Source organism: Zerene cesonia, chromosome 10 (genome assembly GCF_012273895.1).
Source record: "Zerene cesonia ecotype Mississippi chromosome 10, Zerene_cesonia_1.1, whole genome shotgun sequence".
NCBI lineage: Eukaryota > Metazoa > Arthropoda > Insecta > Lepidoptera > Pieridae > Zerene > Zerene cesonia.
The window spans coordinates 5,510,073-5,518,138 of NC_052111.1; the positions used below are offsets into that span (position 1 = coordinate 5,510,073).

The following is an 8,066-nucleotide window of genomic DNA, read 5'->3' on the forward strand; positions in this document are numbered from 1 at the left end:
AGTATTTAAATTTGCCTGAATACCTTCCACCTTTATGGCCTGAATACGTCAAAGTGAACAACTTAATGGCATAAAATATTGCAGAGTAAAAAGTGTTGAAACTTCGTCACGTAACGCGGGAAACGGTTGGCGCTAATAAAGAAATTGGACGCCTAATTTCAGTTTAAACCTTTGAACTTTCTGAATAACAGGCAAAAATTCTAAAGGGGAGTGTGACAAATCTGTTCATGCGATGACCGAGCGAAAACGACCCCTCCTCCAACTTGACCCAAATCACGATATAATGGACATCGCGGATTACGATGCCCGGGCATAACTCTACACACAATCGAATTAATTAATCACGAGAATCGAGTTCTGAACGAGTTAAAAAACTTGATGTCGAAGTTGCGGGCAAAGTTTTAAGGAGAAGCTAACGAGGAATGGGACCGTAGATGAGAGATGAAAGTTCAAGTCGAGTCCGAGGAACGAGCGCAGCAGATAAGAATAGCTGCAATTTAAAACTCGATTAGAATTTGAAAATCGAGACGACGTCGAGCCGATGGTTATTAAAAATCTTTGTGAATGTTAAGATGTCTGGAGTGAAATTGCAATCGTATTGCCATACCCGAATTATATACTGGAATTTTATTAGCACAATAGATCTTAGTTTGTCTTGTTGCATCATACAAAAAGTAAAAAAATATATTATATAAAGAGCCAAATTAATGATTATGTAATATTATTGTAAGTCTGATATAGTCTTATATTCTATCTATTAAAATCTTGTTTGTCCTGATGATTATTATTTTTTTTTTATTATGAGTGTCGAAGAGGGCTCCGAAAAATAAAATATTGTAGTTATTCACATTGCACGTGTATTATTTCATCACTATTTAATAACTTACATGTAGGGAAAGAATATTCTCACTTCAAGAAAATTAGAATTCTAGTTTGCTTGTAGGTTGTTTTTTAACACACTATCCGTTAGTATTATTTTTTCTTTTTTTGTTTCATATACTTGTAAGATTTGGTAATAATAAATAAACTAAATACGTTTGCACCAGTATTCAATAGATAAATAATGAAATAACCAAAATAACAATAATAACAAACAAATTCCGAATTGCAATATGAATGATAAAATAAAATAAAATATTGCTCCCTAATACCATAAAGAACATTTTAGAATATTACATACTTGTAGTTAAGAAATCTATTGTGCATCAACCACAGTTTGACTGTATCATATTACCACAATGTTACGCTCATGCGACTGTCGGAATTCCATTATTAAAAAATACTTCAAATGAGTTGAAATAAGACACTTCTAATATTTGCATTTAAAGTGATAATGTATAAGGAATGTAAATGTTAGCGACCCAAAACACCGTTACCGTAAAATGTTATTTACCATAAAACCTTAAAACGAGACTGACAGAGTTACAGGCTTTGTTTACGAGCTATAAAATAAATCGAATAATCTGAATACATTGACCACAGGTATTCAAAACTACGGAGTTATAAACATTTCAATGGAAGGATGTTAAATTATATGGACGTAATTATTGAAGTGAGGCATAAATATAAATGTACGTCTATAAGATACATGTTACTTAAAAACAGGAATATTTCAACAGAAAAATTAAAATAGTAGAAACATTGATTAAAACAAGCCACTATCTCATATTTTACAAGCAAATGAAAACTTTCTATTATCATTCAACCATAAACCCTTTTAACAACTTAATATTGCGAAGCGCTTCGTTTACGTCGGCATTTATAATGAATAATGATCAATAAAATCAAGTCATATGCGAGTGATGGCTTAATGCTCCGCTATAAAATGGCGGATAATGCATCATATTTAGTTTTGTTCCTTGTGATAAATATTCATACCACTCATAAATGCGTTTGATCTTTCTCCCGACTTGAAATAATATTTAGCGGAATGGACTTTTGCGGTTGGGGGACGTAATTAATTGAATTAAGTTCGGAATACGTTAGAAAGTTTAGATGTGGATAGTAGCGTCTAGCGGCTTGTTAATAGGGTGGGGATGATCCATAGGGCTGCCGGGTGCGACGGTCCCTTGGGTTTTGCGAGCCTGCATGCTAATAGCCAATCATATTCTGTTTACATTCCATCACCGAGTATGAATAATTTGTTATTGTGTCTACAAATATGGCGCGGCGCGGTGTCACGGTCAGCATTGTCTACTGGATTAATTTACGTCCGGCCCCACACGCCATACTTCCGATTCAATGGCAGAGAAATCAAAGAACCAATCCAGTCCCTCTGTTGCTGAAAGATTAATACAAATGGAAAAATTGAATTTTGTTATTATTCGCTCCGCTTTTGGCGATCCCGAAATTGCTTTTCCATTTTAAATGGGGAAATTATCACTTTATATCCACTATTGAGCATTTCGACGCGGCTATGATATTATAACGGTCCACTTGTTCATATTCAGACAAATTTAGGCTGTATTGTTTATTTTGTTTCACTACATCTGTGCTATATAACGACATTAGTATTAAAGGCATTATTTCTATGCAAAAGCTTGTTGAAGTGAAACTTATTTAGAATCGTTGTGATTTCAAACCTGATGCAACGGAAAAAACGACAGGTAAGAGACACAAATACAAAAATGTGTAGAATGAAGCCGGCAAAGAATGAGACAGAAATATACATACTATTTTATATATTACATATATTCATCTCATTCTTTTGTCGATTTACTGAAGTTTCACTTCAATCGTGTGTGAATCGCATACAAACTTTTTTTATTTACGAATAGTTAATAATACGTTTTATAAATCCCTTCTTGTACCTATCAAACCATTTTTCGCGTACTTCTTTAAATGCAAATGAACAGGACGAGTCAATCCAAAGTTGAAATCAGCTACAAGTTCAATTGTTTTGTTTTCATTAACTACACAATAAAGTGTTTCCAATATCATTTGTTGAACATGGCTCCTTCTAACAAATAGCAGTTTGTTTAACAAGTGCCCTCCAAGCTTTGTTCCCCGTCGTGAAGGCAGATTAAACTGGTGAGCGTGGTGCTAGTGATCAATTTTGGTTAGACAATATTGGATTTTAATTAACAGTATCGTAGTAGGACAAAGAGGCGAAAATTCCGATGTTTTGTTACAAACAGGGCAGACATTGGAAAACACGTAGTGGGAAAATGTTTTCTTTGATCTTGTTTTTGTGAGGAACTAAAAGGCAAGATGGCGGTAGCGATTTTATGTAATAATAACATGTGTACGATCTACAGTTGAAATTAATTTAAAATGTGTGTTCAAGTATAGAAAAAAAAAAACAATCAATGAGTTAATACATTTCGTTATCGACTTTGATATTTTTTCGGTAAAAAGAGTCTGAAATTTCATTTTGTTATTCACAATATTATAACGATTTATTAACTCTAATTATTTGCGTTCTCATTAAACTTGTAAGTGTTTTAAGGTCAGGTTAATGTCTTGATTTAGCCAAATTATTAGATTCAAAACAAGAGATTTTACAGAGAGAGTTGTACAAAAAAAAAATAATGAAAATGACCAATGCCATTGTATAGTCTGGAAACTAACAATAAAATCGCATTCATAAATAAAAATCGATATATGCATTACCATCGGCTTTAAAAGTCCCCTTTATTTAAAATTTTCGAGCATTTTGGGAAATAAAACGATGACAGTCCATCGAGCACCGGCTATAAAATAAAACTGGTTTATTCGTTTGACGGCTAACTGAAATATTGTTAAACTTGTAAAACGAGAGAGGCACTGTAAAGCGAAACTATCAATTCTGCAACGTTCTTTATTGTACAAACTCTAGCTAAATCTATGAATACACTTTCATGTCGCAATTCATTACAAATTAAATAACGTTCAAATGAATTTAAACTAGGTTTGAACTGAATGAATAAAGTCGCAACAATATGATAAAACATATAAACGAATTCGCAATTGAAACATGTCAATTGTAGCAAAAAATAACAATGATATTACAGTTGGAACGCTTTCCTTTTTTTTCTCGAAGTGGAGAAAATTTTGTTAAATATTTTAATAAATTATGTCATAAGGTCGCCTAAACTTGTATGTGGTAGTCGAGCATGCTTCGGCACGAATTGGGCCAGCTCGCACCGGGGAAGTACCACACCCCCACAGAAGACCGGCGTGAAATAGCATTCTGCTGTGTTTCGTTCGGTGAGTGGAGGAGCCGAAGGCCCATATCCTTTTCTTTACCCTTCCCAGTCCTTTCCTTTATTCCTATCGCCAATCCTTTCTTAATCCCTTCCCAAAAAGTCGGCAATCCATTTGTAGAGGCGTAAGGTCTGCAAAGGACCTTATGCCTCTACAAATGTTCATGGGCGGTGGTAGCGCTTACCATCAGGCGTCCCACCAGCTCAATTGCAAACTGTAACATAATATAAAAAAAAACTATACTGAATTTTTTTCATTAAATAATTATACGGTTATTTTGTGTATAGATGTATTATATTATATAAATAGTTATAAATAAATAGATAAGGGGCCAATATCTTCGAGACTAAAAATAAGGCTTCTATGACAAAACAACCTGTTTTCTACAAAGATTTGAACTTGTAACAATATCTGTCAATAGCTTATTACTGTGTTTTTATCTATTATTTATATAAGTCAATGATTATTACTTTAATATACTTAAATGGCGCTTATATGAAATAAGGATGACAACATTGCAGGGATAATACTTCTTAGAGTCACGTAGAAAATATACTGCGCAGTCGGTCACACCTTACCCAATTTAAAATTCAACTCGTAAAAACAACATTGTGACAAAATCCTATGGGAGTAGTAATGTACGGAGATCGCATAAAATCATTTTATGATTCCATCAGAGCTGTGGATCGAAGACTTGTTTATGAATAAAATACATATAAAAGTGATTGTAAATTTATCTAGCATGTGCTTTGAAATCATATTTTGTTGAAGAATCCTGTGACATAATATCAATAATATTTTTGGACTCTTTAGTCTTTACTATTGTATTTTCTTGTGTTTGATTTTACGCGAGTATTATACATTTAGAAATTAAAAACTTTTTAACGGATTTTAAACGCGATTTATTCATTATATTATTAACCTGACGCTTCGAACACTTTACAGCGAGCGTAGTCACGGGGAGACTGAGATGTTACATGTCTTGAAGGTCATACAAAAATCGGATCATACAAACGTCGAGTTAATTTTTTAATCTCTTTACTATTGTTGGTATCCGGTTGACCTATAATTTAGACATAGCAATAATACCTTTATTTAATTTCGAATTATTGTTAGTTGTCTAAGCGTGTATAACATATAACTCTAGAAAGTTCTAATTAATCGGAAAAGTAACTCAAAATCGAGCTCAAACGAGCTGCTACTTTGTACGTAGTACAAATATTACGCAAATTATGCATTTTTTGAACACGTAATGCAGGGGATTTGAAGCAGGTATGTGCCCTATGTAGGTAGCATAGCGCCAATCGAAATTGCAAATTTGTGCAGGGCTGCCTCGGGTTCGTTAGCGACTTGTGTTTACGCATTACGACTAGAGTTGACAACCGCTAATTGTTTGAGGTTTACTTTTAGTATTGATTTATCCGATTTAATCGAATTAACGTAAGAGTAATGTAACATTTGTTTGATGAAATCACAATGAGGCTCGGTTTTGTAGAGCGCATCTATTTTAAATAATTTGCCAGTGTAAATTGTTCGATTTTAGTCTGTTTCAGCGCTCATTAGCGATGAATTGAGTTTGCGTTCGCAAAAGTGTTTTTGGCGTTTGAATGTAACTATAATATTTTTATCGTTAAAGTATTTATAGTTCATTTGCGTTATTTACGCCTTACTTATTAATGTTGTGACTGTTTAGTGTAATAAGTATTTTTTAGTCTGAAATCCTTTAAATTCACTTATCTACTGCAACAACTGAAAGAAGAAAACAGTATTGAATATCAAAAATAAAAAATAAAAATAGCACATCCAACAATAAAATACTAAAAGCATGTTTCCGCCCGGGATCGAACCGGGGGCCTTCTGCGTGTTAGGCAGATGTGATAACCGCTACACCACGGAAACGTTGACGACAGTTTCATATACAAGATATTTTTATCGTCTTATTTTAAAACTGGTTTTTGTGGTTGAATTATCAAATTATACTTGACCATAAACAATTACTGACCTCATTTTTATCGATTGCAATAATCGTTAAGATGCTAATAATATAAATGTCATGTATTCAAAAATAAGAGTATTCATAAAATCATAATGTTTTAATATAATTACTTAATTATTTATTGTGCATAGTAATTTCAAACAAAAAAATCAACGTGTGTTGCTTTAAGTAAGCCACAGAAATGTAGGAGACCAATTTAATTTTTACCAAGAACAAAACGAAAATTTATTGAGCAGTTTAGCAGACTTTATAATTAGACATTAAAAAATCGTGCGTTTTAAATTTTCTTTCGAGATAGTTTGCAATTAAAATACGCTCATGAATAATTATAGTCTAATACAGTGGTTATTTTAGTGGCCAAGTTTGTTCTAAAGAATCTCAAAGATCCCAAAGGGTGAGTTTCAGATAAATCCAATCGATGGCCGTTCAAGTATTTTAAATGCGAGTCAGTTCTTGCTTGTGCTTACTTTTAAGTGAGTCGAGGGAATAGTACAGTACAGACAAAGCTCAGAAGCTAAGCGTCCACTGCTGAATAAATTTCCTACTTTACGTATGACTTGAATACAGCTGGACCAACTTTTGAGTTAGTTTTTGCGAGCTAGTTGAGAATTTTCTATGAATTTAGTGGCCAATCTATGTGAGTAAAATTATATACTGCTGTAGTGCGTTTGTTGAGAGTCTGGTTAGAATTGGATTGTGATATATATAACTATGATAGAGTATGTTAGATAATCGTAATCATTACTAACTCATTGTGAGTTATTTTAAATACATATGAATAGTTGTGAATATGTTTTATTTATAAAACCGTACCACAATCGTTGCATAGTGTACCTTGAAATTATTCAATAAATCGCATTTACGTTAACCGAACAGTAAGTAGTATTCAACCAATTATGATACAGCTATTGTATTAATTTATTTTACTGACAATTAATTAAACGCAACAGAATTTCAACATCGCAATATCCTTAACAATGTCGATCAAAATTAGTCTGACAACGCAATAATACTATTCAGTAGCAAGCTAGAGAGCGTGATTTGGAACGTAAATTACTATATTGTGCGACAGATATATTAGATTATACACTAGTTGTGTAATATTAACTGCAAGATATTTGCAGGCGCCAAGGGGCACCCGTCTCATAACAAACACAAATAAGTTGACGTGATCCGCTTACTTTCGAAGATTAGATACCTACGTAGCAGAAAATATTGCTGTACAAAGTGTCGGTTGGAATAATTCATGGCTGGGAATTATCTTATCGCAATGAGAAATAGTTTACATGTAGAAGGTGCTGCGTTACAGAGGCAAGGCGAGATGTCGGAAACTGAGCAGGACTTAAAACTGGAGTGAATGTAAAGCTCATATTAAAGCAATCACGAGGCTGGATTAAATTCCAAATAAAAAGGAGTTATAACATGGGTGCTTCAATCGATTTAATTTATTATTGATTTAAAAATTACGATTTTAATGATAATTATAATTGTAATTATGGCCATAAAAGTGTGAGTGAAGGTGAAAGAATTGTCATTTTATTATCACTAAGTACTTTGTTATTAATAACCACCTAAACATAAGTAATTTCAAAGACTCAAAGGTTCGATAAAAGGATAATAAGACTTAATAAAATGCTAAAAAGCATAATCTTTATTAAAATCATTATAATTTAGAATGCCACGGACAATGGAAATGCTATTATATTATTTATTCAGTACCTGACTCTTAAACACTAACCTCATTACTTACGACTCAAATTCGCTTTTTCTTATCTTAAAAAAATATTTACGTATTAATAATAATATGCAGTGGTGGCTCAGTGGTGAGAACCTCGGACTTCAAAATCGATAAGTCGGGGTTCGAGACCGGGCGAGCGTGCAGGAA

The 8,066-nt window shown here is 33.1% G+C and overlaps 1 non-coding gene across 1 annotated transcript; it reads right to left on the reverse strand.

Annotated features, from left to right (window-relative positions):
- Window positions 1-6,011: 6,011 nt before the first annotated feature.
- Window positions 6,012-6,084, reverse strand: Trnav-aac. Its single transcript has one exon. It is a non-coding gene; the product is annotated as a tRNA-Val (tRNA).
- Window positions 6,085-8,066: the final 1,982 nt, after the last annotated feature.